The following is a 12,529-nucleotide window of genomic DNA, read 5'->3' on the forward strand; positions in this document are numbered from 1 at the left end:
AGCTGCAAGCTATAAATGCAAAACAGTAGAAATCGTTTCGGATTAAAGCCAAACGAACAACTTGATTGTTATTTCTGCTTAACCAAACTAACCAACATACAACTAATGCCCCTAGCAGAGCAATGGAATATGTTGTGACAAAAGAACCCTCAAGCAACAATCCAAGCATTTGGATTGCGCTGCAGGTTGTGGTATGCTAGACACGCATTGAAAAAGGACCATACTGCTCTGGTGAATCTACATTCGGAAAAGATATTTTTTTCTCGAACACGCAGGGGAATTGCGCATCATTATATTAAGTAGATAGAAAGGTCTAAAGAAGACCAAGAACAACGACTATACAAAAAGAGGGGTGAAAAAAAGAGAGGAAAACAAGAAAAAGAGATAAAAGAAGAAAAAGGAAAAAAGAGAAAGACAACCAAGACCCCAATTCAAGGCCACAGCCTTCTCAGAGCCTTAGCACCTGCCAATTCCCAAAGCCTGGCATCCTCATGGATCTGTTGCAGGACTGTATTCGTGTTTAGGGAGACACCATCAAAAACACAAGCATTTCTTTTCTTCCAGATCCACCAAGCCACGAGAATAACCAATGTGTTGAACCCTTCCCTGTTTGTATGGTTTTTTCAAGGTGACAGAAGCAGTAGACTCTATTGCCTATTCAATTGTGCTTAGCTAAATTATCTTTCATGAGAAGCCTGCCTATATGGAGATACCAAAGAAAGACTTTGATTTGAGAGGTGCTCTAATCTTCTAAAGTTTTGTTTAGATTTGGGGAGTCCACCCGAGTCAAGGCATGATACAATGATTTTGTGTAAGTGCAATCAACCCTAATTGAGGGTTTTGGTGATTAATGACAAAACAAACTATGATTCTAACAAGTTTGCTCCTAGTATGTACACAGTATTTCTACAGACAGGAGAAGCACAGATCCTACGAGAATAAAATTATAAAGCACAGCGGATTTAAAATTCCACATCCAATGGCGTGCTCCAAGTGCTATGAAACAACGGCGGTGCTAAGTTCATAATTCTTGAGTCATAGGAATCGTCGTACAATTAAGAGGGATCCGTGAAGGTTAAGTAAGTTGTGAAACGAGCCAAGTTCAATTCTTTTGAAAACTCCTTTGAGATCATTTTTTCCCAGATCATGAATGCTCTTGAGAAAAACAAATTTCACTTCCCACAAAGTCCCTCCCTTTGTTCTCTTCAAAATTCTCAAAGTTTGGTTTCAGCCCCCAAAACCGGTTCAACCGGTCCTGAAACCGGTTCAACCGGTTTTGGTACTGTTCACCCTGCCACCTCTGCTCTGACCTGTCTGACAGTCAGAGCTGTCAGAAAAGTCGCAGCAGATATTTTTCTGAAACCGGTTGAGCCGAAATTTGACCCTACTCAGCCGGTTTTGAAACCGGTCCAGTGTCCGGCTGAGTAGACCAGTGGACCGGGATCCCCCTGGTAGAAACCGGTTCAACCGGTTCAACCGGTTTGAAAACCGGTTCAACCGGTTTTTGCCCACTTTCTCCCAACGGCTGCCAGCTTTTGGGGGATCCTTTATATACCCCCTCACACTCTCTCTCTCATTAACTTCTGCCTCTCCCACGAATCTTTGGCTGACCAACCCTCAAACAAGAGCATTCACTTCACCTTTCACACCCGCAATCGCATCTCCTTCAATCATTTGAAGGACCCTTGGTGTGAGGTGAACTCGATCGAACTCGCTGTCAATTTCATCTCGATTCTCCCATTCTCTTGTTCTTGAGCTCGTTGCAAACTTAACCGTGTGCGGATTTGTTACTCTTGGAACCTCGTGTTCCTTGACGGTTAGAGGTTGCTTGGGAGTCTCCAAATTTGTGGACGACCCCAAGAAGTTTGTATCACCCGCTCCTTGAGCAGATTTGAGAAGAGATTGCCTTGACCTTTGTGGTCGGCTTGTGGAGGATTAGGGTTGGAAAAGACCCGGCCCTTTGTGGGTTCCTCAACGAGGAGTAGGACACCTTTGTGGTGGTTGCCGAACCTCGGGTTATATCGCGTGTTCTTGTGTGTTCTTGTTAAGCACTTTATATTCGGTGGTTGGTTCATATTATTCATTTAAGTAGTTCTTGTGTAGGGCAAATCTTTAGCTATTTTCTTTACTACTTCGCATTTGTTCAATAGATTATTAAATTCAAGTTGAGTGGGTTCAAACTTGTTCAGTTGTGATTAAAATCGACTGAACCGGTTTGCACCTGTGCAACTTTAATTTAACCTATTTCGAAGTTTTTAGTGAAAATTTTCAGGTGTAGCCTATTCACCCCCCCTCTAGGCTACTTTCAATTGGTATCAGAGCTACGTGCCTCGCTTTACGCTTAACCGCGTGAGGAAACGATCATGTCTACACAACGGGACCATGTGGATCCTCTTCTCGAGGAAATCCCCGTCACATCTTCCGGTGAGGAAGTGGACCCCAAGGTCCTCGACCTCGCCATGAAGATTGCCGAGAAAATGTTCCTCAAAATGAAAGAGGAAGATGCTAGGAAAAAGGCCGAAGAAGAGGAATCAAGAAAAAAGGCCGAAGAAGGTAAAGGTAAGGGAACATTTGATTATAATGACGATCTAGTGGATCTTTTGGTGTCTAAGGTATTGAGCAAGGTAAGTCTCAACACCGAAGGATCATCTACCAAAAGCAAAGGTAATGACTTTAGCAAAGTTCAATTCGATTACTCTAGAAATTATATTCCCAACTTCTCTTCCGCCCCACTTGGAAAGTTACCAACTCTTAGTGAGTTGAACTATGATGAGTGGGCCGACAAGATGAAGTCGCATTTAATCGGTGTGCATCCTAGTCTTTGGGAGATTGTTAATGTAGGTATGTATAAGCCCGCCCAAGGAGAAGAGATGACTCCGGAAATGATGCAAGAGGTTCATCGAAATGCTCAAGCAGTGAGCATAATCAAAGGAAGTCTTTGTCCGGAAGAATACCGGAAAGTTCAAGGAAGAGAAGATGCTCGTGACATTTGGAACATTCTTAGAATGTCACATGAAGGAGATCCCAAAGCTAAAAGACATAGAGTTGAAGCTTTGGAAAGTGAGCTTGCAAGATATGATTGGACAAAGGGTGAGTCGCTCCAATCACTCTTTGATCGATTGATGGTATTGGTCAACAAAATAAGAGTTCTTGGGAGTGAAGATTGGAGTGACTCCAAGGTCACAAGATTGTTCATGAGAGCTTATAAAGAGAAGGATAAAAGTCTTGCAAGGATGATAAGGGATCGTGATGATTATGAGGACATGACGCCTCATCAATTATTTGCAAAAATTCAACAACACGAGTCCGAAGAAGCCCCCATCAAGACAAGAGACTCTCATGCCTTGATCACAAATGAACAAGACAATCTCAAGAAGAGCAAAGACCACAAAGCAAAGAAAGTGGTCGAGACCTCAAGTGATGAAGATAGCTCAAGTGATGAAGACACATCTATGTTCATCAAAACTTTCAAGAAATTTGTAAGGAAGAATGACAAGTTCCAAAGAAAAGGAAAGAAGAGGGCATGCTATGAATGTGGCCAAACCGGTCATTTCATAGCGGATTGTCCTAACAAGAAGGAACAAGAAGCCAAGAAGGAATACAAGAAGGATAAGTTTAAAAAGGGAGGCAAGACCAAGGGATACTTCAAGAAGAAGAAGTATGGACAAGCTCATATTGGTGAAGAATGGAACTCCGATGATGAGAGTTCTAGCTCCGAGGAAGAGGAAGTGGTGGCAAATGTGGCCATCCAATCTACCTCAAGCGCGCAACTCTTCACCAACCTTCAAGACGACTCCTACATTCCAACTTGCCTCATGGCAAAGGGAGATAAGGTAACTTTATTTAGTAATGATTTTTCAAATGATGATGATGATGATCAAATTGCCATGAAAAATAAAATGATTAAAGAATTTGGCTTAAATGGATACAATGTTATCACAAAATTAATGGAAAAGCTAGATAAAAGAAAGGCAACTCTTGATGCTCAAGAAGACTTGCTTATCCTTGAAAAGGAAAGAAACCTAGAGCTTCAAGAGTTGATTCACAATAAAGATATAGAAGTAATTAACTTGAAAACCTCTATTGATAACCTTGCAAATGAAAAGAATGCACTTGAATCAAGCATGTTAAGCTTGAATGTTCAAAATCAAGAACTTCAAGTGCAACTTGAAAATTGCAAGAACATCAATGCCCCACTTTAGTATTTGAATCTAAGTCTAGCTCTAATGATAATTCTTGCAAGCATTGTGCCAAATATCATGCTTCTTGTTGTCTAACTAACCATGCAAGGAAGCATAGCCCACAGGTGAAGGTCAAAGAAATTTTGAAAAGATGCTCTAGCAATGATGGGTTAAAGAAAGTTGAACCCAAGTACAAGTCCCTTAAGCCCAACAATGGTAGAAGGGGGCTTGGGTTCAACTCATTCAAGGAAAACCCTAGCACAGTGCATAAGGGGTGGAGATCCCCCAAGTTCATAGAGGGAACCACTCTATATGATGCCTTGGGGAGGATCCACTCCTCAAATGACAAGTCATCTCAGGTAAAGGTTAACTTGAGTTCCACAAAGAGTAAGATGAAGGAAGTGGGATCCTCAAGTGGACAAAAATCTAATGCCCCCATTTCCCACTCATATCTTTGTGATTATATGTTGACTTGGGATTCAGGGAAATTGGTTGTGAAATATGTGGGTGCCTACACTAAACAAAAAGTCATGAAAAGAAGTCTGTGGGTACCCAAGGCTATAACTAACACTGTAGGACCCAATTCAATTTGGGTACCTAAAAGTATAGCCTAAACTTGTTTTGCAGGTCTACTCCTCTGGTGGGTCAAGTTGGGTGCTTGACAGTGGATGTACAAATCACATGACCGGGGAGAAAGACATGTTTCATACATTGCAACTAACTCAAGAAGCACAAGAAATTGTGTTTGGAGATAGTGGCAAGAGTAAGGTGATTGGTATTGGTAAAATTCCTATCTCTGACCAACAATCACTTTCAAATGTTTTATTAGTAGATTCCTTGAGCTATAATTTGTTGTCTGTTTCACAACTTTGTGGAATGGGTTATAATTGCTTATTTTCGGATGTGGATGTGAAGATCCTTAGAAGGGAGGACTCCTCAGTTGCCTTTACCGGTCGCTTGAAGGGCAAACTTTATCTTGTTGATTTCACAACAAGTAAAGTGACGCCTGAGACTTGTTTAGTGGCAAAATCCGACAAGGGTTGGCTATGGCATCGCCGGCTAGCCCATGTCGGTATGAGGAATTTGGCCAAACTTCAAAAGGATAATCACATCATTGGACTAACAAATGTTGTATTTGAGAAAGATAGGGTTTGTGGCGCATGCCAAGCAGGAAAGCAACATGGAGTCCCACATCAATCAAAGAATGTGGTCACAACAAAGAGGCCATTGGAGCTTCTTCACATGGACCTCTTCGCACCTGTGGCCTACATTAGCATTGGTGGTAGTAAGTATGGTTTAGTTATTGTTGATGATTTTTCTCGATTCACTTGGGTTTTCTTTTTGAGTGACAAAGGTGAAACTCAAGAAATTTTAAAGAAATTCATGAGGAGAGCTCAAAATGAATTTGAGCTCAAAATCAAGAAAGTGAGAAGCGATAACGGGACGGAATTCAAGAACACAGGTGTCGAAGAATTCTTAGGAGAAGAGGGAATCAAGCATGAGTTCTCGGTGCCTTACACTCCACAACAAAATGGTGTTGTGGAAAGAAAGAACCGGACTCTAATTGAAGCTGCAAGAACCATGTTGGATGAATACAAGACACCTGACAACTTCTGGGCAGAGGTGGTCAACACCGCCTGTCATGCAATCAACCGCCTCTATCTTCATAAGATCTACAAAAAGACTGCTTATGAGCTTCTCACTGGTAACAAACCTAAAGTTGATTATTTTAGAGTATTCGGTTGTAAATGTTTTATTCTTAACAAGAAAGTCAAGAGCTCAAAGTTTGCTCCTAGAGTGGACGAGGGTTTCTTGCTTGGTTATGCATCAAATGCGCATGGATATCGTGTTTTCAACAATTCCACCGGTCTTGTTGAAATAGCGATAGACGTGACATTTGATGAGTCTAATGGCTCGCAAGGGCATGTTTCAAATGACACTGCAGGAAATGAAAAACTACCTTGTGAGGCCATAAAGAAACTTGCCATAGGTGAGGTGAGACCTCAAGAAAGGGATGATGAAGAAGGAACCTTGTGGATGACCAATGAGGTAGTTGATGTGGGTGCAAGGGTGGTGAGTGACAATGTCTCCACCCAAGCAAACCCATCAACCTCAAGTCATCCAAACCACGAAGAAAATCATCAAAGGATGCCAACAGTGGTAGAAGATGAACAAGAAAATATTGATGGTGAAGTGCCTCTTGATCAAGTAACTGATGAGGAAGAGCAAATACAAAGACATCCATCAGTGCCTCATCCAAGAGTCCATCATTCAATTCAAAGGGATCATCCGGTGGACAACATCCTGGGTAGCATCAGGAGAGGGGTAACGACTCGATCTCGTTTAGCTAATTTTTGTGAATTTTACTCGTTTGTTTCCTCTCTTGAGCCACTTAAGGTTGAAGAAGCATTGGGTGATCCGGATTGGATAACTGCGATGCAAGAGGAGTTGAACAACTTCACTAGGAATGAAGTCTGGTCCTTAGTCCAAAGACCCAAACAAAATGTGATTGGGACTAAATGGGTCTTTAGGAACAAGCAAGATGAAAATGGCGTTGTTACAAGAAACAAGGCAAGGTTGGTTGCCCAAGGCTATACTCAAGTGGAAGGACTTGACTTTGGTGAAACATATGCGCCGGTAGCAAGGTTAGAATCAATTAGAATATTAATTGCCTATGCTACTAACCATGATTTCAAGCTATATCAAATGGATGTCAAGAGCGCTTTTCTAAATGGACCACTACAAGAAAGAGTATATGTGGAGCAACCACCGGGCTTTGAAGACCCAAAGAAGCCAAATCATGTTTATCTTCTTCACAAAGCACTCTACGGGCTTAAACAAGCCCCTAGAGCTTGGTATGACTGTCTTAAAGATTTTCTAATTAAAAATGGGTTTACGATAGGAAAAGCTGACTCTACTTTGTTTACTAGAAAAGTTGATAATGAATTATTTGTGTGCCAAATATATGTTGATGACATTATATTTGGTAGTACTAATGAAAAATTTTGTGAAGAGTTTAGCAAAGTGATGACGAACAGGTTTGAGATGTCTATGATGGGCGAGCTTAAATACTTCCTGGGATTTCAAGTCAAACAACCCAAGGAAGGTACCTTTCTATGCCAAACTAAATATACTCAAGATATGAAACATAATTGAATATAAAGAGTAAAAACACATTCAAGCTCATCATCGCATAGCATATGATATGAAAAAGGTCTACAGCTATTACAATAATGAGAGCTCGTCTCATCACATCATCAAGTGTTTATGGCATTCAAGCCATGCATGCAGCCAATAGTTATTACAGACCAAGTGTTCATTGCAAAAATAAAGTACTGAATAATAAACGTTCTCCCCCTTTTTGGCACCAAGAACCAAAAAGAGAGAGAGAGACGCGTCAATCCAAGGATCACCAGTGGGGAGGAGGTTGATGAGGAGCAAAGAGGTGTTGCGCCAGGTCGTAGGCAAAATGTTCCTCTCCAGACTGGGCCGGAGGAGGAGCACTGCCAGACGGGTCCTGGGGCGGAGGGTAAGAGGACGATTGGCACGGATCCCCACGATATGGGGGTGGGTCAAACTGCTCCTGGATTGACGCGTCTCTCTCTCTCTCTCTTTTTGGTTCTTGGTGCCAAAAAGGGGGAGAACGTTTATTATTCAGTACTTTATTTTTGTAATGAACACTTGGTCTGTAATAACTATTGGCTGCATGCATGGCTTGAATGCCATAAACACTTGATGATGTGATGAGACGAGCTCTCATTATTGTAATAGCTGTAGACCTTTTTCATATCATATGCTATGCGATGATGAGCTTGAATGTGTTTTTACTCTTTATATTCAATTATGTTTCATATCTCATCATTTTTGTGTATGGTGTTGATTGTTCTCTCTCTCTAAATATGTTGCAAATTGACATATCAAGTCAATGTTAATATCGCAAAACTCATGCACATATTTAGGGGGAGCTACACATACACAAAAGACTTTTTATCACAAGTATTTGTAACTTTTAATTATTATTTCCATTCTAGTTTGTTTTGGCATCAATCACCAAAAAGGGGGAGATTGTAAGTGCAATCAACCCTAATTGAGGGTTTTGGTGATTAATGACAAAACAAACTATGATTCTAACAAGTTTGCTCCTAGTATGTACACAGTATTTCTACAGACAGGAGAAGCACAGATCCTACGAGAATAAAATTATAAAGCACAGCGGATTTAAAATTCCACATCCAATGGCGTGCTCCAAGTGCTATGAAACAACGGCGGTGCTAAGTTCATAATTCTTGAGTCATAGGAATCGCCGTACAATTAAGAGGGATCCGCGAAGGTTAAGTAAGTTGTGAAACGAGCCAAGTTCAATTGTTTTGAAAACTCCTTTGAGATCATTTTTTCCCAGATCATGAATGCTCTTGAGAAAAACAAATTTCACTTCCCACAAAGTCCCTCCCTTTGTTCTCTTCAAAATTCTCAAAGTTTGGTTTCAGCCCCCAAAACCGGTTCAACCGGTCCTGAAACCGGTTCAACCGGTTTTGGTACTGTTCACCCTGCCACCTCTGCTCTGACCTGACTGACAGTCAGAGCTGTCAGAAAAGTCGCAGCAGATATTTTTCTGAAACCGGTTGAGCCGAAATTTGACCCTACTCAGCCGGTTTTGAAACCGGTCCAGTGTCCGGCTGAGTAGACCAGTGGACCGGGATCCCCCTGGTAGAAACCGGTTCAACCGGTTTGAAAACCGGTTCAACCGGTTTGAAAACCGGTTCAACCGGTTTTTGCCCACTTTCTCCCAACGGCTGCCAGCTTTTGGGGGATCCTTTATATACCCCCTCACACTCTCTCTCTCATTAACTTCTGCCTCTCCCACGAATCTTTGGCTGACCAACCCTCAAACAAGAGCATTCACTTCACCTTTCACACCCGCAATCGCATCTCCTTCAATCATTTGAAGGACCCTTGGTGTGAGGTGAACTCGATCGAACTCGCTGTCAATTTCATCTCGATTCTCCCATTCTCTTGTTCTTGAGCTCGTTGCAAACTTAACCATGTGCGGATTTGTTACTCTTGGAACCTCGTGTTCCTTGACGGTTAGAGGTTGCTTGGGAGTCTCCAAATTTGTGGACGACCCCAAGAAGTTTGTATCACCCGCTCCTTGAGCAGATTTGAGAAGAGATTGCCTTGACCTTTGTGGTCGGCTTGTGGAGGATTAGGGTTGGAAAAGACCCGGCCCTTTGTGGGTTCCTCAACGAGGAGTAGGACACCTTTGTGGTGGTTGCCGAACCTCGGGTTATATCGCGTGTTCTTGTGTGTTCTTGTTAAGCACTTTATATTCGGTGGTTGGTTCATATTATTCATTTAAGTAGTTCTTGTGTAGGGCAAATCTTTAGCTATTTTCTTTACTACTTCGCATTTGTTCAATAGATTATTAAATTCAAGTTGAGTGGGTTCAAACTTGTTCAGTTGTGATTAAAATCGACTGAACCGGTTTGCACCTGTGCAACTTTAATTTAACCTATTTCGAAGTTTTTAGTGAAAATTTTCAGGTGTAGCCTATTCACCCCCCTCTAGGCTACTTTCATTTTGCCAAGAAAATATTGTCATGTGTTAGTTTCTAGTGAAAAGAGTTGGGCTCCGGACTTAAGGTGAGGTTAGCAATGTGAGGAAGTAATCTGTTCCAAGCTACTAGCTTGTTTCCTACCAGAGCCTTACGTCAAGGAATATTTGGTGGGGGTTGGGACTAAGTATATCAACAAAGTGGCCTTTTTAGTTACGGTGATATTGTAAAGACAATGATATTAGGCTCTAAAGGGTGTAGAACTATAGACCCCAACCAGATATTTTCCTAAAACCGGACATGTATGCCATCTTGTACCATGAAAGCTCTAAAATTGAGAGATAAAAATGTGAATCTCCTTGTCTCCATTCCACTTTGGATAATGGGGTTGATCAAAGGTATTTATTTCGGAGCAATTGTTGCCACATCAGAAGATTGAAGAGCCATTACCAAGTAGAGCAATGTTTTTAATACTCAAACTGTGGATACATAAAACTTCCATGGTTTTTAGGTTGACTGGGTACCTTCCACTTCGCTAGTCGTTATTTTTCTTGTGTTCGTCTCCTTGCCAAAAGAAGTGGGATCGAACGAAATCTATTTTTTTTCACAACGCCTTTAGGGACGTCGAAGAAATACATCCAGCCTGTTTGGTTCAGCTTTTTTCTGGGCAGCTTTTCTGAGAATCTGGCTATGGAGAGAATCTGGCTGTGAGAAGAATCTGAGTATTGTATGGATTACGTGCGGAGGAAAATTAAGTGATCCAAAGGGTTCAGGATCTAGAAAGCAACAGATTCTTACTATCATGACGATTCGACTGATTTTGTGTTATGTTGATTTTGGACGATTTTTACCAAAGCGATTCTTATAGAAGCTGACTAAAAAGCTGGGGCGTTTGGCGATCTGCAGCAGCTTTTGGTGGTCAGAAGCTAGAAAAAGCCCAAACAAACAGGGGCATCATATACATTGGCAGACAAGTGAGCATTGAGTTAATCAGTGTCAATCTTGCTCCGATGGAGAGATGTTTACCTTTCCAACTACTCAAATGTTTTTCAAACTGTTCATCAACTCGCCTCGAGTCTGAGTTCCTCAAGTTTTTAAAGTGAATGGGGATACCAAGGTAATGGTCAGGCAAGACCCCGCTTCATGAGGCTTGGGATGGGCTTTCTATCAGTTCGTTTTGGGCTTACTGTCGTTGGCCCAACAAGAACTTTCTTTTAGGACGGGCTTTCCCTCGAACCTGCTTCCTTTTTGGTGCTTCCTTTTTGGGCCAGACTGGCTTAATTTTTATCAAGACGACGACGCACTAACAAGCATGTGCCATTTTCCTTTTATTATCAGAGACGTTCTGACACATCAGCAAGAACCTCTATCAAGACAGATCAATGAGAAATGATTTTTTAGAAAAGACCAAGGTCAATAAATAAAATAAAAACTACGCAGACTAGCTCCGCGCAATCCTCCTCTCCTATGTATCTGAACATTTCAGTCAGCTACTAAGTTAGGATAAGTACTCTTTAAGCTTATATCACTGTAGTCGTACTCATCGCAGTCCACACATACTTGAAGTGGACTGGAATGGTAATTTTTATCTCAATCTACTCTAAGTCCCTAATACATGCGAGAAATATTTATCAGGTTCAACATTTTACGCTTACCGGGCATTTGGATCCATTCGTTTTGGTAAAATTAGAATTTACTTAATAAAGTAATCTATTTGACTTGCAATTCGGTATTTCACCACTTTTCAAAGTTTTAATATAAGTCTATCTCAAAATCATAGGGTGGAGGATGTAAAATTATTTTTTATGTACCAGTAGAGTATGTTTCTAATCTACAACTTATAGTACAATTTTTGGCTCACTCTACAAATGTAACACATAAATATCTTCAATATTTTACTAATAATAGTATGCAAATCTATTTTACATGAAACTATATTACTTAATTGATATGTGCCTAGATTAGTTTTATTAGAATGAAATTTAATTCTAAAGACCCAAACAGGAGCATTAGAGAATCAAAAGGGCAGCACATAAGACACAGGCTAGTTCACGTACACGTGGTATCCTACGTTTAGTTTGGGGTAGATCTCTTTTATCAATCGACGATATTATTTAGATGGGGGACATATCTGGTGCACATGATGCACATATTAAATCATCACTACGACTTTAGTTGTTTGATACATTTTACTAAGGACACCCTTTAACGTGGTGGTGTGTAGTGGTGAAAGGTGTTATTTGTAAATTAAATAATCAACTAAAGACGTTAGATCTAAAATGAGTGGTGATGATTTAATATGTGCACCATGTGCACCAGTCTTCTATGTGCCCCTATTTAGATAGAGGCAGCAAAGCATATGCAATGTAGCGGGTCTGGGGACGTCGTTTCTCGGCCACGTTCTGCACGATGTTTCAGCTTACTTTTCTGCTACGGATGACGAAATCAACGCCGAAAACATTTTGTCCCCTATCCTGTCCTCTCCGTCAGTTCGGGCATCACTGAAAAACAGAGGCTTCATTCTACAGAAGAGAAAAGGAATGAAGCGACGTTTTCACTACGCCGTGGGTGCTTTTATGTACCACGGACCTGCAACTAGTAACCATTGTTTTAGAGGACAGAGTAACCAAACCTTTATTTTTCTACCTTCATTTTTTTACTATATCCTGGTAGAAGTAGAACAAGAAACAAGGAGTTTCTTACAGATCCTAAACAAACCACTAAAACCATGCAGGCTTCACCTCGTATGGGCTGTTGTGAAAGAGAGAGCGGGCCAGAGGCCCAAAGCAGGTGAAAG

The sequence above is a fragment of the Zea mays genome, chromosome 5 (genome assembly GCF_902167145.1).
Source record: "Zea mays cultivar B73 chromosome 5, Zm-B73-REFERENCE-NAM-5.0, whole genome shotgun sequence".
In the NCBI taxonomy this organism is placed as follows: domain Eukaryota; kingdom Viridiplantae; phylum Streptophyta; class Magnoliopsida; order Poales; family Poaceae; genus Zea; species Zea mays.